This window comes from Coregonus clupeaformis, chromosome 28 (genome assembly GCF_020615455.1).
Source record: "Coregonus clupeaformis isolate EN_2021a chromosome 28, ASM2061545v1, whole genome shotgun sequence".
In the NCBI taxonomy this organism is placed as follows: domain Eukaryota; kingdom Metazoa; phylum Chordata; class Actinopteri; order Salmoniformes; family Salmonidae; genus Coregonus; species Coregonus clupeaformis.
The window spans coordinates 9,436,652-9,460,702 of NC_059219.1; the positions used below are offsets into that span (position 1 = coordinate 9,436,652).

Below are 24,051 nucleotides of genomic sequence, written 5' to 3' on the forward strand. Positions count from 1 at the left end.
CAATTAAAATTCTGAATAACGGCACAGCTGTTTTTATCCTATTTCAACTGTAGGAAAGGGGCCACAATACACGTCACGATTTGATTTTCAATTTGCTTCCATATGGCTGGTTTCACGTTCGTCTCCAGGGATCATAAGGAAAAATCAACTAAAACAATTGCTATGTGTATTTAACAATCCCCTTCTCCAAACAGATGACTCATTTACCTAGATCTTATTAATAACCTGGGGGCGGCAGGTAGCTTAGTGGTTAAGAGCGTTGTGCCAGTAACCGAAAGGTCGCTGGTTCTAATCCCCAAGCCGACTAGGTGAAAAAAATCTGTCAATGTGCCCTTGAGCAAGGCACTTAACCCTAATTGCTCCTGTAAGTCGCTCTGGATAAGATCGTCTGCTAAATGACTGAAATGTAATGAAATGTAATAGCTCTCATCCATTTACAGTGCATGGAAAATGCTGTTATTTGTATCGGGGGGGGAAAAAATGAAGTAGATGCTTTTTCCACTAGGAACCGGCAGGTTCGCTCGACCTTATTCATGGTTTCCTTGCGCGTAACAGTGGTGGAATTAAGTCAAGGTCAGGATATTGCTCATCTGTAGCCACACCTCCACCACACCTTCATTTCTTAGATCTCCACCCGAACGTATAGCAGGTGAATAAGCATGCTAATGCTCATGCTTAAGTTCAAGGTCAGAATACGCATAGAGAGAACAGCGCATAAAAATGGAACTACCTTCCATTTGCACTTAACTTGGGTCAGAATCTGGACCCTGATGAACTATAGGATCGATAGATAAGGTAGATTCAGAATCAGCCAACACTAGACAGGAAAAAGGCTACTTTAATTAGCCACTTTACAAGCTAGCTAGCTAAGTTTAACAAATCATTGTAAATGTTTATTTTTTGAATGTGCCAAATAGAACTATAGACTACAGCCTGACATTGTCAAATAGCTAATTGTTACTTTTATTTTAGTATGGCGTCAGATGAGGGGGGGATTATGTTTCATGAAGCCATTAGAAGACTGTTGTTGACCTCTGTTGAATGCACATTATGGCCAGTGGACTGACTGAAAGAGGCAGTATGTAGCCATCTAAGTGATTTATAATAAATTATTTATAATAAGTCTTGGTGATTCAATAGCCTACTTAATCATTACATGACTTAGCACACTGCGTTTTGCTCCGTCTGGCAGTAACCCAACTATCAGAGGCAGAGGATCCCTCTCTTTTGGCTGCTGCTGACAACTGCATGTAAATTGTTCTTCTACATCATAATAATTATGTCTGCATAGCGTTTTCCCCCCCTTCTGATAACCAGGTGGCGAATCGCATCTCTGCATGTCTGGCAGACATATCAGTATGGATGACGGATCACCACCTCAAGCTGAACCCTGGCAAGACGGAGCTGCTCTTCCTCCCGGGGAAGGACTGCCCGTTCCATGATCTCGCCATCACGGTTGACAACTCCGTTGTGTCCTCATACCCAGAGTGCGAAGAGCCTTGGCGTGACCCTGGACAACACCCTGTCGTTCTCCGCTAACATCAAGGCGGTGACCCGATCCTGTAGGTTCATGCTCTACAACATTCGGAGAGTACGACCCTGCCTTACACAGGACGCAGTGTCCTAATCCAGGCACTTGTCCTAATCCAGGCACAGGTCCTAATCCAGGCACTTGTCATCTCCCGTCTGGATTACTGCAACTCGCTGTTGGCTGGGCTCCCTGCCTGTGCCATTAAACCCCTACAACTCATCCAGAATGCCGCAGCCCGTCTGGTGTTCAACCTTCCCAAGTTCTCTCACGTCACCCCGCTCCTCCGCACACTCCACTGGCTTCCAGTTGAAGCTCGCATCTGCTACAAGACCATGGTGCTTGCCTACGGAGCTGTGAGGGGAACGGCACCTCCGTACCTTCAGGCACTGATCAGTCCCTACACCCAAACGAGGGCATTGCGTTCATCCACCTCTGGCCTGCTGGCTCCCCTACCTCTGCTGAAGCACAGTTCCCGCTCAGCCCAGTCAAAACTGTTCGCTGCTCTGGCACCCCAATGGTGGAACAAGCTCCCTCACGACGCCAGGACAGCGGAGTCACTCACCACCTTCCGGAGACATTTGAAACCCCACCTCTTTAAGGAATACCTGGGATAGGATAAAGTAATCCTTCTACCTTCTAGGCTTTAGCATACATGCTAATTCAATTCATCCACTTATGGAAACATCATCACTATCAGCAAAGATGACTGGAGATATGGACTATCCTGCTAGCATACAGTCACTGTTCTGCCTCTCCCCTCCTTTCCACCCGCCTCACTCTGCTTGTTCCCAAACGCTTGGTGAGTTTTTCCGCTTATGTTTGCATATAATAACAATCAAATCTAAAAACTATGCTGGTATGCTTATGTCCAATATTTAATTGTTGAATATATTATATCCTTTGCCAGGAATATTACTATTTATTAATAGCCATAATTCATCAATGGCACCATACACGGTTCTATATGGAACACATTTTGTTTCCATTTACAAGAAACACTAGGGTTCTGATCAAAGAACCCTATTAAAAGGTTATATTTAGAACTTTTAAGGGTTCCATATATGAAGCATCCCTGTTCGGTTCTACACGGAACCTTTTTGTGTAGGGACTTAGCTAGCTGCTCAGCGGAGCGTGAAGACCGAGAGGGGGGCCGAGGGGAACAATGAACCCACTCTCTAGATGTCACTCCGTGTGACCCTCAGAAGAGTGTGCGTGGGCGCATGTGTCTACCGTGTGCGTGCGTACCAGGGAGAGCGAGCGGCAGTTGGGAGGGAGGGAGAGCGTGTGACTGAGCGTGAGGTGGCTGGGTGTGCGTGTGTACCAGGGAGAGCGAGCGGCAGTTGGGAGGGAGGGAGGGAGAGCGTGTGACTGAGCGTGAGGTGGCTGGGTGTGCGTGCCAGCCGTGTGCCAGGCTGTGTGGCCACCACTCAGACTCCCTACCCGCTTTCTTTTTTCTTTCTCTCCTCTCTCTCTTCCTGTCTGCCAGGGACCGGAGACAGGATCTAAGATGGTCACGTGAGAGGAGGACAGAAGACCTGCTAAGACTGTGTGTGTGTGTGTGTGTGTGTGTGTCCCGTGTGTGTGTGTGTGTGTGTGTGTGTCCCTTGTGTGTGTCCCGTGTGTGTGTGTGTTTGATGTCTCTCCTCTTGCATCAGTCAGTCATTCATTTACAGGGTTTTGTTCAGTCTTGTTTATAAGGCTGGTGTGGGTATATACTGGCAAGGCCTGCTGCACTCATTCAATATGTAAATCAACAATCAACAGACTGTTCCAAGAAGCAGATGCCACAGTGCCAGAGACAAAACAGATAAGAGAGAGAGAGACAGAGAGACAGAGAGAGAGACACAGAGAGAGAGAGAGAGAGAGAGAGAGAGAGAGAGAGAGAGAGAGAGAGAGAGAGAGAGAGAGAGAGAGAGAGAGAGAGAGAGAGAGAGAGAGAGAGAGAGAGAGAGAGAGAGAGACAGAGACAGAGACAGAGAGAGAGAGAGAGAGAGAGAGAGACAGAGACAGAAGGCCTAATGAGTCACATACAGGTTGTCTGGTGCCATTGAGGGTTGGAGTAGGTCTACATCCCAAATGGCACCCTATTCCCTACATAGTGAACTAAAAAAGTAGTGCACTTTGTAGGGAATAGGGTGCCATTTGGGATGCAGTCTAGGTATTGGCCCTACAGTTGAATAGAGTGTTAATTGCATTAGCATTACAGCAGCATGTTTTCAGATCTGTCTCTACAGAGCTGAAGTTTTTTATGGAAATAAATCATTTCAAAGTATTGAACTGTGTCATTATGGAAAGGCCTCTTTTCCCTACAGCCTGAAATTCAATACTATTAGCATATTCATTAGGATTAAGATTGCAGAGAGCAGTTTAAGTCCATTTGTAATTTGGTATTTTACTTGAGAGGCAGAGGGCAATGTGCTGAAATGATCAGAATCTGTGATTAGGAAAATAGATATTTGAATGAAATCCTCATATCAGTCCAGCATATAAGAAACGGTTAAACGCAAACTCAAATTAGACTTCAACTTCCCTGATGAGTTCTCAGCCTATACAATAACAATCACATACTGAGGCTGTTTCAGGAGTGAGAGATTGAAAACAACCCAATTCAACCAATCAAAAAAAAAAAATCTCATTTCCTACAAGTTATGGCTGTAACTTGAAGACACAACATATAATCACACACTTAGTCAGTCCATTACGGTCACTCTCCACTTTGCCCTTTCTTCAATAAAACGTCAAGACTTCAAGGTGCTGAATTTACATTCCTTAAAAATTAGGGATCACATCCATCAAATCCCAATCTAACGCCACCCTACTGAGGTGACTAAGTAGAATCAGGAGTTTCCAGGAGAATAGGAATCAGAGTATTCTAAGAACTCAAGAGTGTTTCATTCTGAGAACGTTTAGATACTCTAGAACCAGCTGCTGTTCCAACAGGGTCTGAAGGAGAGGGCATCTATCCCAGTAAGCATTAGACATGGAAGATAACTTTGCTCTGCTGCTGCAAAGCCCTCTGGGACAAATCAAGTTGAAACTTGAACTTGAGTCCACAGTCGCACCCAAACCTGCTGGGTCAAGTACATGCATCAACATCAAGTATTTGAGGATACATTTATTTAGCTTGAAGTGTGTGAGGGGCGCTTGAGTTCTATAGGAGTTAGCACTTTTGCTACAATTCCATAAATCAAGTTCCGCTCAAGTATTTGAAAGTAATGTGTTTGACCCAGGACCAACTAGATCTCAGATACTCCTCCTCTGTACTTACCTCTCCTCCTATTGCAGTGGATCCAAGAGCAGCTCAAGTATTTGACACATATGTTTGAGCCAAACACCCAGAGGTCTAGGTACAGTGTAAATCTTCTGGGCCTCTTCCAGAGGCTCCATGGTACAGGGGCAAAGTAGGAGCTAAATTAAAAGGCAGCTCAAGTGTTCAAAATCTATTTGACAAATGTGTTTGACGCAGGAAAGCTAAAACCAAACCCCAAAATCTATATATAAATAGTGCACTACTTTTGACTAAATAAGGAATAGGGTGTCATTTGGGACGCAGGCCCAGGTACAGAACAGACCCAGGTACAGAACAGACCCAGGTACAGAACAGACCCATGTACAGAACAGACCCAGGTACAGAACAGACCCAGGTACAGAACAGACCCAGGTACAGAACAGACCCATGTACAGAACAGACCCAGGTACAGAACAGACCCAGTGACAGACCCAGGTACAGAACAGACCCAGGTACAGAACAGACCCAGGTACAGAACAGACCCAGGTACAGAACAGACCCAGGTACAGAACAGACCCAGGTACAGAACAGACCCAGGTACAGAACAGCTCCACAGCTTTAGAGCCGAGAGGGGCAGTGAAGGGTTAAACGTAAATCATCATCTGGATCCTGAGGAGACGAACGCTGGTTATATCCCCATGCTCATCAGACACACATCATACCTGCCCATCCCTCTGACCCCCACCTCCTGGCTTCTAGGAGACTTTCACCTTCCCACAGTATCCCACGTGACCTAACGGAGCTGATGAAGGAAAAATGATCAAAATGCAAAACACTTCCTGTTTTAATCTGACTGTTTTTATGCAAATCAGCCAGCAGTGTTCTCCAGCGTTCTCTCGGTGGAATCAGTTCTGTTCTGTTGTACTGTTCTGTTCTACTGCTGCCATCAGAAACACTGGATGGCAATGTACATGGGAAATTGCTGAAAGTAAGCAGTGGACCCCAAAGCCCCTAATCAAATTACTCTGGTGTGAATTAAGGGTGTGGGGGGAGGGGATTGGATACAGCGCAGCACAGCTGTCGCTCTGTAGCCAGGCGGGGGGAACCTAATCTCCTTGCAGCACCTCTGATGACAGGCCTTTATGAGGGGGGACCCAGGGGAGAGAGGGAGAGACAGAGAGAGAGAGACAGAGACAGAGACAGAGACAGAGACAGAGACAGAGACAGAGACAGAGACAGAGACAGAGAGAGAGAGAGAGAGAGAGAGAGAGAGAGAGAGAGAGAGAGAGAGAGAGAGAGAGAGAAAAAGAACACGAGGGAGAGAGGAACAGAGAGAGATGGAGCGATATTAGCAGAGAGAAGATTTTTTTTTTATTAAGAAAGAAAAAAGTACCTACTACGGCCATTAGTGATGACATCACGAGACCCATCTTCACGTTTCATCTCGTGGCTCTTCAGATGTGAGGATGAAAGACAGTAGCCAGGATGGAACCCAGCCCTAACCCTCCCTCCCTAACCTAACCCAACCCTAACCCAGCCCTAACCCTCCCTCCCTCCCTAACCTAACCATAACCCAGCCCTCACCCTCCCTCCCTCCCTAACCCAACCCTAACCCAGCCCTAACCCTCCCTCCCTAACCCTAACCCTAACCCAGACAGCCAGCCAGCCCTAACCCTCCCTCCCTAACCCAACCCTAACCCAGCCCTAACCCTCCCTAACCCTAACCCTCCCTAACCTAACCCAGCCCTAACCCTAACCCAGCCAGCCCTAACCCTCCCTAACCTAACTCTAACCCAGCCCTAACCCTCCCTCCCTAACCTAACCCTAACCCAGCCCTAACCCTCCGTCCCTAACCTAACCTTAACCCAGCCCTAACCCTCCCTCTCTAACCTAACCCTAACCTAGCCCTAACCCTCCCTCCCTAACCTAACCCAGCCCTAACCCTCTCTCCCTAACCTAACCCAACCCTAACCCTCCCTCCCTCCCTAAGCTAACCATAACCCAGCCCTAACCCTCCCTAACCCAACCCTAACCCAGCCCTAAACCTCCCTCCCTAACCCTAACCCAGCCAGCCAGCCAGCCCTAACCCTCCCTCCCTAACCCAACCCTAACCCAGCCCTAACCCTCCCTAACCCTAACCCTCCCTAACCTAACCCAGCCCTAACCCTCCCTAACCTTAACCCAGCCAGCCCTAACCCTCCCTCCCTAACCTAACTCTAACCCAGCCCTAACCCTCCCTCCCTAACCTAACCCTAACCCAGCCCTAACCCTCCCTAACCTAACCCAGCCCTAACCCTCCCTCTCTAACCTAACCCTAACCTAGCCCTAACCCTCCCTCCCTAACCTAACCCAGCCCTAACCCTCCCTAACCTAACCCTAACCCAGCCCTAACCCTCCCTCCCTAACCTAACCCAAACCCAGCCAGCCCTAACCCTCCTTCCCTAACCTAACCCTAACCCAGCCAGCCCTAACCCTAACCCAGCCCTAACCCTCCCTCCCTAACCTAACCCAGCCAGCCCTAACCCTCCCTCCCTAACCCTAAACCAGCCAGCCCTAACCCTCCCTCCCTAACCCTAACCCAGCCAGCCCTAACCCTCCCTCCCTAACCCAGCCAGCCCTAACCCTCCCTCCCTAACCTAACCCAGCCCTAACCCTCCCTCCCTAACCTAACCTAACCCTAACCCAGCCAGCCCTAACCCTCCCTCTCTAAACTAACCCAGCCAGCCCTAACCCTCCCTCCCTCCCTAACCTAACCCAGCCAGCCCTAACCCTCCCTCCCTAACCCTAACCCAGCCAGCCCTAACCCTCCCTCCCTCACCTAACCCTAACACAGCCCTAACCCTCCCTCCCTAACCTAACTACCTAACCCAGCCAGCCCTAACCCTCCTCCCCTAATCTAACCCCTAACCCAGCCAGCCCTAACCCTCCCTCCCTAACCTAACCCTAACCCAGCCCTAACCCTCCCTCCCTAACCTAACCTAACCTAACCCAGCCCTAACCCTCCCTCCCTCCCTAACCTAACTCTAACCCAGCCCTAACCCTCCCTCCCTAACCCTAACACAGCCCTAACCCTCCCTCCCTAATCTAACCCTAACCCAGCCAGCCCTAACCCTCCCTCCCTAATCTAACCCTAACCCACCCAGCCCTAACCCTCCCTCCCTAACCTAACTCTAACACAGCCCTAACCCTCCCTCCCTAACCCTAACCCAGCCAGCCCTAACCCTCCCTCCCTCCCTAACCTAACCCAGCCCTAACCCTCCCTCCCTAACCTAACTCTAACACAGCCCTAACCCTCCCTCCCTAACCCTAACCCAGCCAGCCCTAACCCTCCCTCCCTCCCTAACCTAACCCAGCCCTAACCCTCCCTCCCTAACCCAGCCCTAACCCTCCCTCCCTAACCTAACCCTAACCCAGCCCTAACCCTCCCTAACCTAACCCAGCCAGCCCTCTCCATAAAAGCATCAAGGCCTGGAAGAATGAAACTGGAGGACATCTTACCCCCATAGCTTCAGCAGAAACCTTGGTAACAGGACAAACCTCTTCTTCATCTGTCTTCTATCGCATTTTGCGACCCTTTGACTCGGCTGTGCGAGTTACATTTATTGGTCGCATCGGTGTGAGCTGCACATTCTACACGGTCACCTTCCTTAGGCTAAAACCATGATTCGGTCAAACAGTAAAAATACATTATCCTCATGATTCCTGTAATGAAAAGTGTCTGCCTGCCCCCTGTAAATGTTTTGCTGATTGCTGCTGCTGTGTCGAGCTAGCCACTATCTCTCTCTTTTCCGATTGTATAACAATTAAAAATCTAATTATGGCGGAAACACAGCTATCATGTTATCACAGTTGGAGAGAGGAGGTTCTCAGCTGTCTATAGGTATACTTTTAATTTCTCAACTCTAGATTTGAAACTCAATAGCAACAATTTTACAAAGAAGATATTTGATATGGCTTCGAGATGCAGAACGCGCGAATTGCGAGTGCGTATGCCTTATTGGGCGGTAGGCTACAACTGCAACTTTTTTTTGGGGGGGATATCAAATTTAACTCTACCCACATGTACATATTAGCTCAACTAGACGGTGCCCCCGCACATTGACTCTGCACCGGTACCCCCCTGTATATATAGCCTCCCTACTGTTATTTTATTTTACTTCTGCTCTTTTTTTCCCCCCTCAACACTTTTTTGTTGTTGTTGTTTTATTTTACTTTTTTACTAAGAAATAAATGCATTGTTGGTTAAGGGCTGTAAGTAAGCATTTCACGGTAATGTCTACACCTGTTGTATTCGGCGCATGTGGCAAATAACATTTTATTTTATTTTATTTGAAATGTACTGTTAGGTGAATAAAGTGCCTTCAGAAAGTCTTCACACCCCCACATTTTGTTGCTTTACAACCTACATTTAAAATGGATAACATTTTGATTTTGTATCACTGGCCTACACACAATACCCCATAATGTCAAGGTGAAATTATGTTTTTTGAAATGTTTACTAATTAATTAAAAATAATAATAATAACATGCCATTTAGCAGACGCTTTTATCCAAAGCGACTTACAGTCACGCGTGCATACATTTTTTGTGTATGGGTGGTCCCGGGGATCGGACCCACTACCTTGGCGTTACAAGCGCCGTGCTCTACCAGCTGAGCTACAGAGGACCAACCCTAAAATGAAAACCTGAAATATCTTGAGTCAATAAATATTCAACCCCTTTGTTAAGGTGAGCCTAAATAAGTTCAGGAGTAAAAACGTGCTTAACAAGTCACATAATAAGTTGCATGGACTCACTCTGTGTGCAATAATAGTGTTTAACATGATTTTTTGAATGACTACCTCATCGCTGGACCCGACACACACAGATAATTGTAAGGTCCTTCAGTCGAGCAGTGAATTTCAAATACAGATTCAACCACAAAGACCAGGGAGGTTTTCCAATGCCTCACAAAGAAGGGCACCTATTGGTAGATGGGTAAAAAAAAAAAAAAAAAAGCTGATATTGAATATCCCTTTGATCCTGGTGAAGTTATTAATTACATTTGGGATGGTGTATTAATACACCCAGAAACTAAAAAGATACAGGAGTCCTTCCTAACTCAGTTGCCGGAGAGGAAGGAAACCGCTCAGGGATTTCACCATGAGGCCAATGGTGATATTAAAACAGTTAGAGTTTAATGGCTGTGATGGGAGAAAACTGAGGATGGCTCACCAACACTGTAGTTACTCCACAATACTAACCTAAATAACAGAGTGAAAAGAAGGAAGCCTGTACAGAATAAAAATATTCCAAAACATGCATCCTGTTTGCAATAACGCACGAAAGTAAAACTGCAAAAATGTCCTGAATACAAAGCGTTATGTTTGGGGCAAAACCAACACAACACATCACTGAGTACCACTCTTCATATTTTCAAGCATGGTGGTGGCTGCATCATGTTATGGGTATGCTTGTCATGGGCAAGGACTAAAAAGAAAAGTAAGAGAGCTAAGCACAGGCAAAATCCTAGCGGAAAATCTGCTTGTCTGCTTTCCAACAGACACTGGGAGACAAATTCACCTTTCAGCAGGACAATAACCTAAAACACAAGGCAAAATATAGACTGGAGTTGCTTACCAAGACAACATTGAATGTTCCGGAGTGGCTTTGTTTTGTTTTTTTTTCGTTTTTTTTTTACTTACCATGAAAATCCATGGTAAGACATGACAATGGCTGTCTAGCAATGATCAACAACCAACTTGACAGAGTTTAAATGTGCCCATATCGTAAAATCCAGGAGTGCAAAGCTCTTAGAGACTTGCCCAGAAAGACTCACCCAGCTGTAATCACTGCCAAATGTGATTCTAACATGTATTATTTCAGGGGTGTGAATACTTATATAAATTAGATATTTCTACATTTCATTTTCAATAAATTAGCAAAAATGTCTAAAAACATGTTTTCACTGTCATTATGGGGTATTGTGTGTAGATGGGGGATGAGGAATAAGTCAATGGGTATGAATACATTCTGAAGGCACTGTACATGGCTACTGGCAATGGGTATTATATTTAGAGATAGCAATCTAGCTGATGTGTTTTGAGGTTCCACTTACTCAGGTAGTGAATTAGCCCCAATTAAATTAGCCTATGATATTAGACCACATAAAGACGCAGGCAAATTCATCTCCATTGAACAAAAAAATACATGGTGGAGCCCTATTTTAACAGTAACATAGTGACAAAATAACAAAAACAGCACATTGCCAACCGAAAATCATGACAAATCAGTGGATTAGGTTGCAATATTTTGAATCACAACATGAAACTACTATTTTTTTATTTTGATTGACCCTGCGGAAAACAATTGGTGCGACCAAATCATGGGCTGCTGCTACCAACTGAAAAACTGTATATACAGTGAGGGGAAAAAATAATTTGATCCCCTGCTGATTTTGTACGTTTGCCCACTGACAAAGAAATGATCGGTCTATAATTTTAAATGGTAGGTTTATTTGAACAGTGAGAGACAGAATAACAAAAAAATCCTGAAAAAAGCATGTCAAAAATGTTATAAATTGATTTGCATTTTAAATGAGGGAAATAAGTATTTGACCCCCTCTCAATCAGAAAGATTTCTGGCTCCCAGGTGTCTTTTATACAGGTAATGAGCTGAGATTAGGAGCACACTCTTAAAGGGAGTGCTCATAATCTCAGTTTGTTACCTGTATAAAAGACACCTGTCCACAGAAGCAATTAATCAATCAGATTCAAAACTCCAAGACCAAAGAGCTCTCCAAGGATGTCAGGGACAAGATTGTAGACCTACACAAGGCTGGAATGGGCTACAAGACCGTCGCCAAGCAGCTTGGTGAGAAGGTGACAACAGTTGGTGTGATTATTCGCAAATGGAAGAAACACAAAAGAACTGTCAATCTCCCTCGGCCTGGGGCTCCATGCAAGATCTCACCTCGTGGAGTTGCAATGATCATGAGAACGGTGAGGAATCAGCCCAGAACTACACGGGAGGATCTTGTCAATGATCTCAAGGCAGCTGGGACCATAGTCACCAAGAAAACAATTGGTAACACACTACGCCGTGAAGGACTGAAATCCTGCAGCGCCTGCAAGGTCCCCCTGCTCAAGAAAGCACATATACATGCCCGTCTGAAGTTGGCCAATTAATGATTCAGAGGAGAACTGGGTGAAAGTATTGTGGTCAGATGAGACCAAAATCGAGCTCTTTGGCATTAACTCAACACACAGTGTTTGGGGGAGGAGGAATGCTGCCAAGAACACCATCCCCACCGTCAAACATGGAGGTGGAAACATTATGCTTTGGGGGTGTTTTTCTGCTAAGGGGACAGGACAACTTCACCGCATCAAAGGGACAATGGATGGGGCCATGTACCATCAAATCTTGGGTGAGAACCTCCTTCCCTCAGCCAGGGTATTGAAAATGGGTTGTGGATGGGTATTCCAGCATGACAATGACCCAAAACACACGGCCAAGGCAACAAAGGAGTGGCTCAAGAAGAAGCACATTAAGGTCCTGGAGTGGCCTAGCTAGTCTCCAGACCTTAATCCCATAGAAAATCTGTGAAGGGAGCTGAAGTTTCGAGTTGCCAAACGTCAGCCTCAAAACCTTAATGACTTGGAGAAGATCTGCAAAGAGGAGTGGAACAAAATCCCTCCTGAGATGTGTGCAAACCTGGTGGCCAACTACAAGAAAAGACTGACCTCTGTGATTGCCAACAAGGGTTTTGCCACCAAGTACTAAATCATGTTTTGCAGAGGGGTCAAATACTTATTTCCAAAAATCGTAACTGATCAACAACAACACTAACACAGGGGAGAGGACAATGCTCCACTTGTCCTAGTCGACACAAAACACATAAGAAAACAACTATTGATAAGTGTGAACACACTCTTCCGTTTTTTTCCATTTTTCACCCATTTTCTCTCTCTTGCTCGATCACGATCTAACACATTAGCACAACCTCACTCACACACTCCGATCTCCACATGTCCAACACAACGTGTCAAAAACACATACAGTGCCCTCCCTCTCTCTCTCTCTCTCTCTCCCTCCCTCACACACACCCCATCATCATCATCACAGCACAGTCTGTCCTAGCAGCTCACAGTAAGATCAATGACCACGCGGAGGAAGTAGCAGTTTAGAAGCAGGCGTTTGGAACCATGAGAGACACACACACACACACACACACACACACACCCAGAGCCTCAATGTTCCCCTCTGAGCAGCTTCGTACTGCAGACGCCCAGGGCTGCAGCGGCAGTCTCTCCCTGGTAATTAGGCTGGTAATTAGCAGCGCGGCCTAGCATCGTGAATAAGCCGAGCGCTAACCGTAGCTAGCACTGGAACAAAAGATGGCCGGACCATGCGAAATTACCGTAGCATCTGAATCATTGATACATTATATTACATTAGCCCCTGGTGTGAAAATCTAATGTTGGTCCCGTTGGCCTCTTCACGGCTGAGTCTGATAAGGCACCACTATTTCAGCTGGGCCAAAAAACAGCGTCGTATATATTTGCGTCGTCGCCGACAGAAGACAGAGACGAGGTCAGACGGCGAGACGAGGTCAGACGGCGAGACGAGGTCAGACGGCGAGACAAGGCCAACAGCTTAGGCCAGAAGAAGCTACTTACTGGGACTGACTCTCTGGATGTCTGTGCATCCTATGAGAGCCCGGGCCTCTGCTCTGTTCTGTTCATTCAGTGAGGACAGCACCGCTCACCTCTCTCAGCACCACCCGTTTATCCTTCACATTGACACCTAGTACCGAGTGTCAAAAAAAACTGTTACAGCACGTTACCGTGCAGCCAGAAAGAAACATTACACAGATTGACTAGTGTTGGCCATATTAGGTTATTTCCTGTTCGGGTTAGAGGGGACAAAATGTGAACACGCACACGGCTGAAGAATCCAAAACAACTTGGTTGCTTAGTTACAGTACAGTCTGAAGCTATTGAACAACAGTGGACATGGTCAGAGGCTGATGTCATTATTGGTGTTGTGGGTCACTCACCACTGCAATGGTTTCAGCTCACAGACCAACAGCCCCGAATGGCACCCTATTTCCCCAGAGTGCACTAGTATTATTGGTCGGAGCCTTTTAAAAGGTTGGAATAGGGTGCCATTTGAGATTGGAACAAGTGCTCTTTAATGAATGTCATGACTGTCAATCTACATTGAGGTAACTAAGGTAACCAAGGCACTTTGGACCGATCGAAACAAATAAAAGGTGGCATCAAGAAGAGAAAATGTCAACACAGGGCCAGGCTAGTCAGCCAGCTTCTGTCCCAGTGTGTCTGTCTGTCTGCCAGGCTAGTCAGCCAGCTTCTGTCCCAGTGTGTGTCTGTCTGCCAGGCTGGTCAGCCAGCTTCTGTCCCAGTGTGTGTCTGTCTGCCAGGCTGGTCAGCCAGCTTCTGTCCCAGTGTGTGTCTGTCTGCCAGGCTAGTCAGCCAGCTTCTGTCCCTGTGTGTCTGTCTGTCTGCCAGGCTAGTCAGCCAGCTTCTGTCCCAGTGTGTCTGTCTGTCTGCCAGGCTAGTCAGCCAGCTTCTGTCCCTGTGTGTGTCTGTCTGCCAGGCTAGTCAGCCAGCTTCTGTCCCTGTGTCTGTCTGTCTGTCTGTCTGTCTGCCAGGCTAGTCAGCCAGCTTCTGTCCCAGTGTGTCTGTCTGTCTGCCAGGCTAGTCAGCCAGCTTCTGTCCCAGTGTGTCTGTCTGTCTGCCAGGCTAGTCAACCTGTCTCTGTCCCTGTGTCTGTCTGCCAGGCTAGCCAACCATCTTCTGTCCCTGTGTGTGTCTGTCTGCCAGGCTAGCCAACCATCTTCTGTCCCTGTCTGCCAGGCTAGCTAACCTGTCTCTGTCCCTGTGTCTGTCCGCCAGGCTAGCTAACCAGCCTCTGTCCCTGTGTGTGTCTGTCTGCCAGGCTAGCTAACCAGCCTCTGTCCATGTGTGTGTCTGTCTGCCAGGCTAGCTAACCAGCCTCTGTCCCTGTCCCTGTCTGCCAGGCTAGCTAACCAGCCTCTGTCCCTGTCCCTGTCTGCCAGGCTAGCTAACCAGCCTCTGTCCCTGTCCCTGTCTGCCAGGCTAGCTAACCAGCCTCTGTCCCTGTGTCTGTCTGCCAGGCTAGCCAACCATCTTCTGTCCCTGTGTGTGTCTGTCTGCCAGGCTAGCTAACCAGCCTCTGTCCCTGTGTGTGTCTGTCTGCCAGGCTAGCTAACCAGCCTCTGTCTATGTGTCTGTCTGCCAGGCTAGCTAACCAGCCTCTGTCCCTGTGTGTGTCTGTCTGCCAGGCTAGTCAACCTGTCTCTGTCCCTGTGTCTGTCTGCCAGGCTAGTCAACCAGCCTCTGTCCCTGTGTGTGTCTGCCAGGCTAGCTAACCAGCCTCTGTCCCTGTGTCTGTCTGCCAGGCTAGCTAACCAGCCTCTGTGTCTGTCTGCCAGGCTAGCTAACCAGCCTCTGTGTCTGTCTGCCAGGCTAGCTAACCAGCCTCTGTCCCTGTGCCTGTCTGTCTGCCAGGCTAGCTAACCAGCCTCTGTCCCTCTGTCTGTCTGCCAGGCTAGCTAACCAGCCTCTGTCCCTGTCCCTGTCTGCCAGGCTAGCTAACCAGCCTCTGTCCCTGTGTCTGTCTGCCAGGCTAGCTAACCAGCCTCTGTCCCTGTCTGCCAGGCTAGCTAACCAGCCTCTGTCCCTCTGTGCCTGTCTGCCAGGCTAGCTAACCAGCCTCTGTCCCTGTCCCTGTCTGCCAGGCTAGCTAACCAGCCTCTGTGTCTGTCTGCCAGGCTAGCTAACCAGCCTCTGTCTCTGTCTGCCAGGCTAGCTAACCAGCCTCTGTCCCTGTGCCTGTCTGCCAGGCTAGCTAACCAGCCTCTGTCCCGGTGTCTGTCTGCCAGGCTAGCTAACCAGCCTCTGTCCCTGGCCCTGTCTGCCAGGCTAGCTAACCAGCCTCTGTCCCTGTCCCTGTCTGCCAGGCTAGCTAACCAGCCTCTGTCCCTGTCCCTGTCTGCCAGGCTAGCTAACCAGCCTCTGTCCCTGTCCCTGTCTGCCAGGCTAGCTAACCAGCCTCTGTCCCTGTGTGTGTCTGTCTGCCAGGCTAGCTAACCAGCCTCTGTCTATGTGTCTGTCTGCCAGGCTAGCTAACCAGCCTCTGTCCCTGTCCCTGTCTGCCAGGCTAGCTAACCAGCCTCTGTCCCTGTCCCTGTCTGCCAGGCTAGCTAACCAGCCTCTGTCCCTGTCCCTGTCTGCCAGGCTAGCTAACCAGCCTCTGTCCCTGTGTGTGTCTGTCTGCCAGGCTAGCTAACCAGCCTCTGTCCCTGTCCCTGTCTGCCAGGCTAGCTAACCAGCCTCTGTCCCTGTGTGTGTCTGTCTGCCAGGCTAGCTAACCAGCCTCTGTCCCTGTCCCTGTCTGCCAGGCTAGCTAACCAGCCTCTGTCCCTGTCTGCCAGGCTAGCTAACCAGCCTCTGTCCCTGTCCTGTCTGCCAGGCTAGCTAACCAGCCTCTGTCCCTGTGTGTGTCTGTCTGCCAGGCTAGCTAACCAGCCTCTGTCCCTGTGTGTGTCTGTCTGCCAGGCTAGCTAACCAGCCTCTGTCCCTGTCCCTGTCTGCCAGGCTAGCTAACCAGCCTCTGTCCCTGTCCCTGTCTGCCAGGCTAGCTAACCAGCCTCTGTCCCTGTCCCTGTCTGCCAGGCTAGCTAACCAGCCTCTGTGTCTGTGTGTGTGTCTGAAGCACAAAGCATGTTATCTGACAGACTGAATCTGAACCCAGTCTATGAATGTCATTCCTCAGAGGCTCAAGGACACTTGACATTTCCAAACCATGCCTCTGTCCGTGTCACAGATGATGCTTCCTAGAACTCATCCATAACATGCTATATTCACTATTTCACTTGTTCACCCCTAAATCAGTGTGTTCTGTGAGTATGAAAAAAGTGTATCACGGTATAAAATAACGTTTTCTACAGCAGCTGAGAGATCAGTTGTTTTGAGTGTGACAGAAAAAAAACTGTAAATAACTGTGGAATAGATGTAGGACTTAAATAATTCCATGTTTTTACTGCCTCCAGTGTTCTCAACCATGTTTCTTTTTCAGGGGTTCAGCTGCGTGTGAACCCTGCCTCCAGGGATGTGCGTGTGAACCCTGCCTCCAGGGATGTGCGTGTGAACCCTGCCTCCAGGGATGTGCGTGTGAACCCTGCCTCCAGGGATGTGCGTGTGAACCCTGCCTCCAGGGATGTGCGTGAGTGAGGAGGACGAGAAGAAGAAGAGGGGGAGGAGGGGGGCCTTACTTGATGGAGTTTCTGAAGTGATCTTCGGCCGGGTTTTTCACAGTGCAGCTGTTGAGCAGCCACAGATCAGCCTCTGCTGGGTCCTCTGAATGGAGGGAAGGGGGGGAGGGGGGACGAGAGAGAGAGAGAGAGAGAGAGAGAGGTGGAGGGAAGACAACAGAAGTTCTGCATTAGATAAAAATCAACAACCCAGGACCCTTCAGCCTGTTCCACACAACCATAAATACTGGCACATCTCCCCGTCCTCCCTCCCTCACCCCACTCCCACCCCTCCTGCCAGAGCCACGAAGGGGAGGCTGGAGGCAATGCCAGGATCAGCTGGACCTCAGGGGGATAGTGGCAGCCCTATCCTCCATACCCCAGCCTCCATGCTATCTGCCAGGGGACATGTCACACTGTGTAATAAATGAAATACACACAGGATGATTCTAGGCCAGCCTGCCTGCCTGCCGCAGTGCAAGCCTCCTGCATCCTCCTTCCACACCGCTGAACTAGATATTTCACTTACTATCCATTACCCAGCCTCACTGAAGCAAACACAGGCCCTGTGTCGCTCGCACGCACGCACTCACTCACTCCCCGTGTCGGGCTCTGAGGTTCTGAGGGAGGCAGGCTCTCACGCGCCACACGGGTCGCAGGCAGGGAGAACCCAGGAACCCCCTCGACACCCCTTCTTGCCTTTTCCTCGCCTCAGATAACACAACGTATCACAGGCGTCTACCCAGAGAAAGGAGGCAGGGAGAGCCCAGGCACCTACGACATCCACTCCCTCCTCGGAGAACACCACCCATCCACTCCCTCCTCGGAGAACACCGCCCATCCACTCCCTCCTCGGAGAACACCTCCCATCCACTCCCTCCTCGGAGAACAGCACCCATCCACTCCCTCCTCGGAGAACACCACCCATCCACTCCCTCCTCGGAGAACACCACCCATCCACTCCCTCCTCGGAGAACACCACCCATCCACTCCCTCCTCGGAGAACACCACCCATCCACTCCCTCCTCGGAGAACACCACCCATCCACTCCCTCCTCGGAGAACACCACCCATCCACTCCCTCCTCGGAGAACACCACCCATCCACTCCCTCCTCGGAGAACACCGCCCATCCACTCCCTCCTCGGAGAACACCACCCATCCACTCCCTCCTCGGAGAACACCACCCATCCACATCCTGAGAGGAGAACACCACCCATCCACTCCCTCCTCGGAGAACACCACCCATCCACTCCCTCCTCGGAGAACACCACCCATCCACATCCTGAGAGGAGAACACCACCCATCCACTCCCTCCTCGGAGAACACCACCCATCCACTCCCTCCTCGGAGAACACCACCCATCCACTCCCTCCTCGGAGAACACCACCCATCCACTCACTCCTCGGAGAACACCACCCATCCACATCCTGAGAGGAGAGAAGCTATTGTAAACAATACAGGACATCATTTGTTCCAAATGGCATCCTAACCAGGGGCCCTGGTCTAAAGTAGTACACTAAATCAGGGGTCGCATTAGCCCCCCCAACACTTCATTTTCAATAAATCGGAATTTTAAACCATTTCACCTGCTTTTTAATATTGAAAATCAACAGTGTTTGTTTGGTTCAGTAGAGAATCAGGGGCGTATAAATTAATGCGACACATTCGACAGAAAATAGCTTTGTTTTCATCAGATGACAAGTGCAAATCTATTTGGCTAGTAAAAAAAATTATATGTATTGCTAAAATGATGCATAGCTATCCGATTTCTCATGTTGATCATATTTTATTTTTTTCGCAAGCTACATTTGTTAATGTTTTTTTTTTTGTTAATCTTGCATTTTTACTTGCTACCATAGAAAAACTACACCGGAGAAAAGTACCAGTCAGAGCGCTGTCTGCTCAATGCGGGAATCTGATTTATCAAGACGATAGCCAATATGTCTAATACGAGTGGACACGTGCAACTGAAGCACAACATGTGTCCTCCATGATTTGGAGCGAACACTGACTGAAGCCGAGAATAAAACTACAATAAGCATTTCTAAAATATTTCTTCTGCGTTCTTTTATTCTATGTGAAAAAAAACGCTGAAGTCTGCGTTCACGCAACCCCTGTAAATACGGAACAGGACGCCATTAGAAACGCAGCCACATCGTAGAAAGGCTATATAACCCGCGCTGTTGTCAAGGCAGTGGTAGGGTAATTGTTGTTGACAGAAGTAAACCCAGAACTAATTTACAGTAAAGGGGACGGGGAAAAAACGAAACAGAAAACAGCACCAGAGTCACGGAGGAAGTCTGTAGGCTAACCTAGCGTGGCGTGAGGAGACCCACTGATGTGAGAAATGTAGTGTTTACCAAAAGACGCAACAGCAACACACACGATCAATTCTAAATCACTTAACATCCGACTCACGACACTAAATCTAACGCGAGATTAGTTTTGACGACAACTCCAGACTCTCTCTCTCTCTGGTGTGTGTGTGTGTGTGTGTGTGTGTGTGTGTGTGTGTGTGTGTGTGTGTGTGGTTGAGCTGGTTAGTCACTTTAGAGGACTCTGTATGACTTCCAACCTTTTAACAGATTGTTTACTGTGAGAACCAACCGCATGACTCCTCCTGAAGCAGGAAAACAATATACTGATGAACACACACACACACACACACACACACACACTCTACAGGCAGCAGCAAAACACTATTACTGATGAACAGAAGACTAAAACACGCACCACTCTGCCAGCTTAGGAAGGACATTATGATGAATTAACTACTCAGTCATTAAACCAACCTAAGCAGGAAGATATCTTGCTATGCTAAAACCTTGTAAAAAGAACCCTAGGAGTATAAAAAAAAAAAAAAAATGAAGAGTTCTGGTAAAAGGGGACCAAAGATGGTGTTAAATGAATCACTTATTATGGAAGGAAAGTCAAGGGTTGACTTGTGTTTTGTTTGTCTTGGTGGGAAGCGGGAACATGCTGGCCTGGGCGCCTGGAAGGAGACACACACACACACACACACACACGCAGCAGTGGGTACAGTGTTTCACTGCCTGTATGTTTTTTCATTTGGTTTCTGGAAAACTGAGTCGTCAGAAATGCAATGTTATTGTGAGTTCAAGAGTTCCCTGATTCGGTTGGTCACTGGAGTAGAGACAGCTTACCAAACAGCAAAAGTCTGGAAATGGTTATATTGTGGCCATAGAGATCTCTTAAGCATGAGAGAATCTGACTGCCGATAGGTACTGATCACAAAGGGGAGGCCGTTCCTTCTCTTGCTAGAACAAGCTAGCTAGCTCTCTGCTTGGCTGCGTGATGACAAACCGACCGTTTCTACTTGTAGAATCACAATGCTCGCCAGCGGCCAACAACTTGACTTTGAGCCAATCAAAGAGCATGAGCCCTCACGTGGGGGGGGGGGGGAGCCAACAGGAGTGGCAACAAAGGGAAAAAAAATAAGGCATTTTCTCAGTACATCCACGGTTACGTGTCATGACCCCCACGTCATATGCAATCTAGGTTATGGGATGGTAGTTAGCTAAGTGCACAGACGCAATGCACACAACGAAATACTTCCGCCAAGCTAGCCAACCCTCTGTAGCTAGTATTGACATTATAATTATATCACAGCGGATTACTTTCAAAGAAAGCTGTCGAGTTAGTGCAGTGTCCTTAGCTAGCTAGCATGTTGTGCTAGCTGGCGAATATGCTAACAGCTAGATAGCTAAACGTTTGGCAATGGGCTGTCACTGGCAGTATGGAATTATGGAGAGTTAATTAAATTGTTTCTTTGTCATCTTGTTAGGCAGTTACAGTGGGGAGAACAAGTATTTGATACACTGCCGATTTTGCAGGTTTTCCTACTTACAAAGCATGTAGAGGTCTGTAATTTTTATCATAGGTACACTTCAAAAAATCAAAAATCCAGAAAATCACATTGTATGATTTTTAAGTAATTAATTTGCATTTTATTGCATGACATAAGTATTTGATCACCTACCAACCAGTAAGAATTCCGGCTCTCACAGAACTGTTAGTTTTTCTTTAAGAAGCCCTCCTGTTCTCCACTCATTACCTGTATTAACTGCACCTGTTTGAACTCATTACCTGTATAAAAGACCACACACTCAATCAAACAGACTCCAACCTCTCCACAATGGCCAAGACCAGAGAGCTGTGTAAGGACATCAGGGATAAAATTGTAGACCTGCACAAGGCTGGATGGGCTACAGGACAATAGGCAAGCAGCTTGGTGAGAAGGCAACAACTGTTGGCGCAATTATTAGAAAATGGAAGAAGTTCAAGATGACGGTCAATCACCCTCGGTCTGGGGCTCCATGCAAGATCTCACCTCGTGGGGCATCAATGATCATGAAGAAGGTGAGGGATCAGCCCAGAACTACACGGCAGGACCTGGTCCATGACCTGAAGAGAGCTGGGACCACAGTCTCAAAGAAAACCATTAGTAACACACTACGCCGTCATGGATTAAAATCCTGCAGCGCACGCAAGGTCCCCCTGCTCAGCGCATGTCCAGGCCCGTCTGAAGTTTGCCAATGACCATCTGGATGATCCAGAGGAGGAATGGAAGAAGATCATGTGGTCTGATGAGACAAAAATTGAGCTTTTTGGTCTAAACTCCACTCGCCGTGTTTGGAGGAAGAAGAAGGATGAGTACAACCCCAAGAACACCATCCCAACCGTGAAGCATGGAGGTGGAAACATCATTCTTTGGGGATGCTTTTCTGCAAAGGGGACAGGACGACTGCACCGTATTGAGGGGAGGATGGATGGGGCCATGTATCGCGAGATCTTGGCCAACAACCTCTTTCCCTCAGTAAGAGCATTGAAGATGGGTCGTGGCTGGGTCTTCCAGCATGACAACGACCCGAAACACACAGCCAGGGCAACTAAGGAGTGGCTCTGTAAGAAGCATTTCAAGGTCCTGGTGTGGCCTAGCCACTCAATGAACCCAATAGAAAATATTTGGAGGGAGCTGAAAGTCCATATTGCCCAGCGATAGCCCCGAAACCTGAAGGATCTGGAGAAGGTCTGTATGGAGGAGTGGGCCAAAATCCCTGTTGCAGTGTGTGCAAACCTGGTCAAGACCTACAGGAAACATATGATCTCTAATTGCAAACAAAGGTTTCTGTACCAAATATTAAGTTCTGCAATAAAATGCAAATTAATTACTTAAAAATCATACAATGTGATTTTCTGGATTTTTGTTTTAGATTCCATCTCTCACAGTTGAAGTGTACCTATGATACAAATTACAGACCTCTACATGCTTTGTAAGTAGGAAAACCTGCAAAATTGGCATAGAATCCAAGATGGCGAAGTAGTGCAGTCTTGTTTCTGTCGTGTGTCTGTAAATAGCCTGTAAATACCCAGTTTTTTGTATTTTTCGTACATATTTCCCTATCAGACTTTTCATCCTTCTACAAAATATACTTTCCTGCAACCTGCCTCACTCAATGTGGAACGGATTCTATTATTGACTTACCTTTTATCCAGAATCTAGAATCTCCAGTTGAAACTAGCTAGCCAGCTAACTAGCTACTTGCTATTAGCCACGGCTAGCGGTGTTTCACCAGAACATAGGATTTTTTTCCGCAGGATTAATTTTAATCACTGGACATTGATCACCGGATATTCGGCCAGTCTGCACAGCGCGTTATCGACCCAGAACATATCAGTTCTTCCGCCCGGATTCACTGATTCACTGGACCTCTAACTCCGGATTCATCGCCACCAGCTGGCTACAACAAAACGGACGCTGTGGTCTGGCTAATCAACCTGAGCTAGGCCCATCTCCGGCTATCTACCTCTCTATCAACTGGGACGGGACCACCTAGGATTGACGCGGAGCCCCGCCGATCCTACACGACTGGTCTGCCGACGAAATGCGTCTGATGTGGTTACGACGTAACCACGAAGATTCCATCCATCTGCTAGCCCTGGCCCGTTAGCACACGCTTACTCACTAAACTGAACTAGCTACTGAACTAGCTACTTGCTATTGGCCACAGCTGGCGGTGTTTCACCCAGAACATTTGATTTTTTTTTCCGCGGGATTGGTTTTAATCACTGGACATTGATCGCCGGATATTCGGACAGTCAGCACTGCGCGTTGTCGACCCAGAACATATCAGTTTTTCCGTCGCTACCAGCTGGCTACAACAAAACGGACGTAGCACACGCTAGCCGTGGCCTCTTGCTCACTGGCGCTTCACCACCGGACCTTGTGATAACTCAGCTATACAGCTGATATCTGCTGGACTGTTCCTTTTACGGTACTACATCCTGTTTATGTTTAGCCTCAGCCCAAACATGGTTAGTTTATTGTTGTTTCGGTTATTTCTAATTGTACTATATCACTGTAGACCCCCCAGCCTAGCTGAACCTGCCTTGGTTAGCCCCTTTGTCCCTCCACCCATACACTCACAGACCGACTCAAATTTATGCCTCTAGAGATACTATCTCTTTCAGTGTTACCCAACGCTTAGGTTTGCCTCCACTTTACTCATGTCCTTCCATATCCTTGTCTGTTCATAATGCCCTGAATCTTTTCTATAACACCCGGAAATCTGCCCCCTTTATTCTATGTACCCAACGCACTAGAAGACCAGTTCTTAAAGCCTTTAGCCGTATCCTTATTCTAGTCCTCCTCTGTTCCTCTGGTGATGTAGAGGCTAACCCAGGCCCTGTAGCCCCCAGTATCACTCCTACTCCCCAGGAGCTATCATTTGTTGACTTCTGTAATCGCAAAAGTCTTGGTTTCTTGCACATAAATATCAGAAGTCTACTTCCTAAGTTTGAGTTATTCACTGCGTTAGCACACTCTGCCAACCCTGATGTTCTAGCAGTGTCTGAATCCTGGCTCAGGAAGGCCACCAAAAATTCTGAAATTTCCATCCCCAACTATAACATTTTCCGTCTAGATAGAACTGCCAAAGGGGGGTGGAGTTGCAATCTACTGTAGAGATAGCCTGCAGAGCTCTATCATACTA

The 24,051-nt window shown here is 47.8% G+C and overlaps 1 protein-coding gene across 1 annotated transcript in view; it reads right to left on the reverse strand.

The window, feature by feature from the left end:
- The window catches only part of LOC121560364 (threonylcarbamoyladenosine tRNA methylthiotransferase-like), a 266,806-nt gene extending 249,620 nt beyond the window's left edge, over positions 1-17,186 (reverse strand). Inside the window, exon 1 of the mRNA XM_045208311.1 lies at positions 17,059-17,186. The gene's annotated coding sequence lies outside the window, so the exon portion shown is untranslated. The remainder of the gene's footprint in view (positions 1-17,058) is intronic.
- Positions 17,187-24,051: the final 6,865 nt, after the last annotated feature.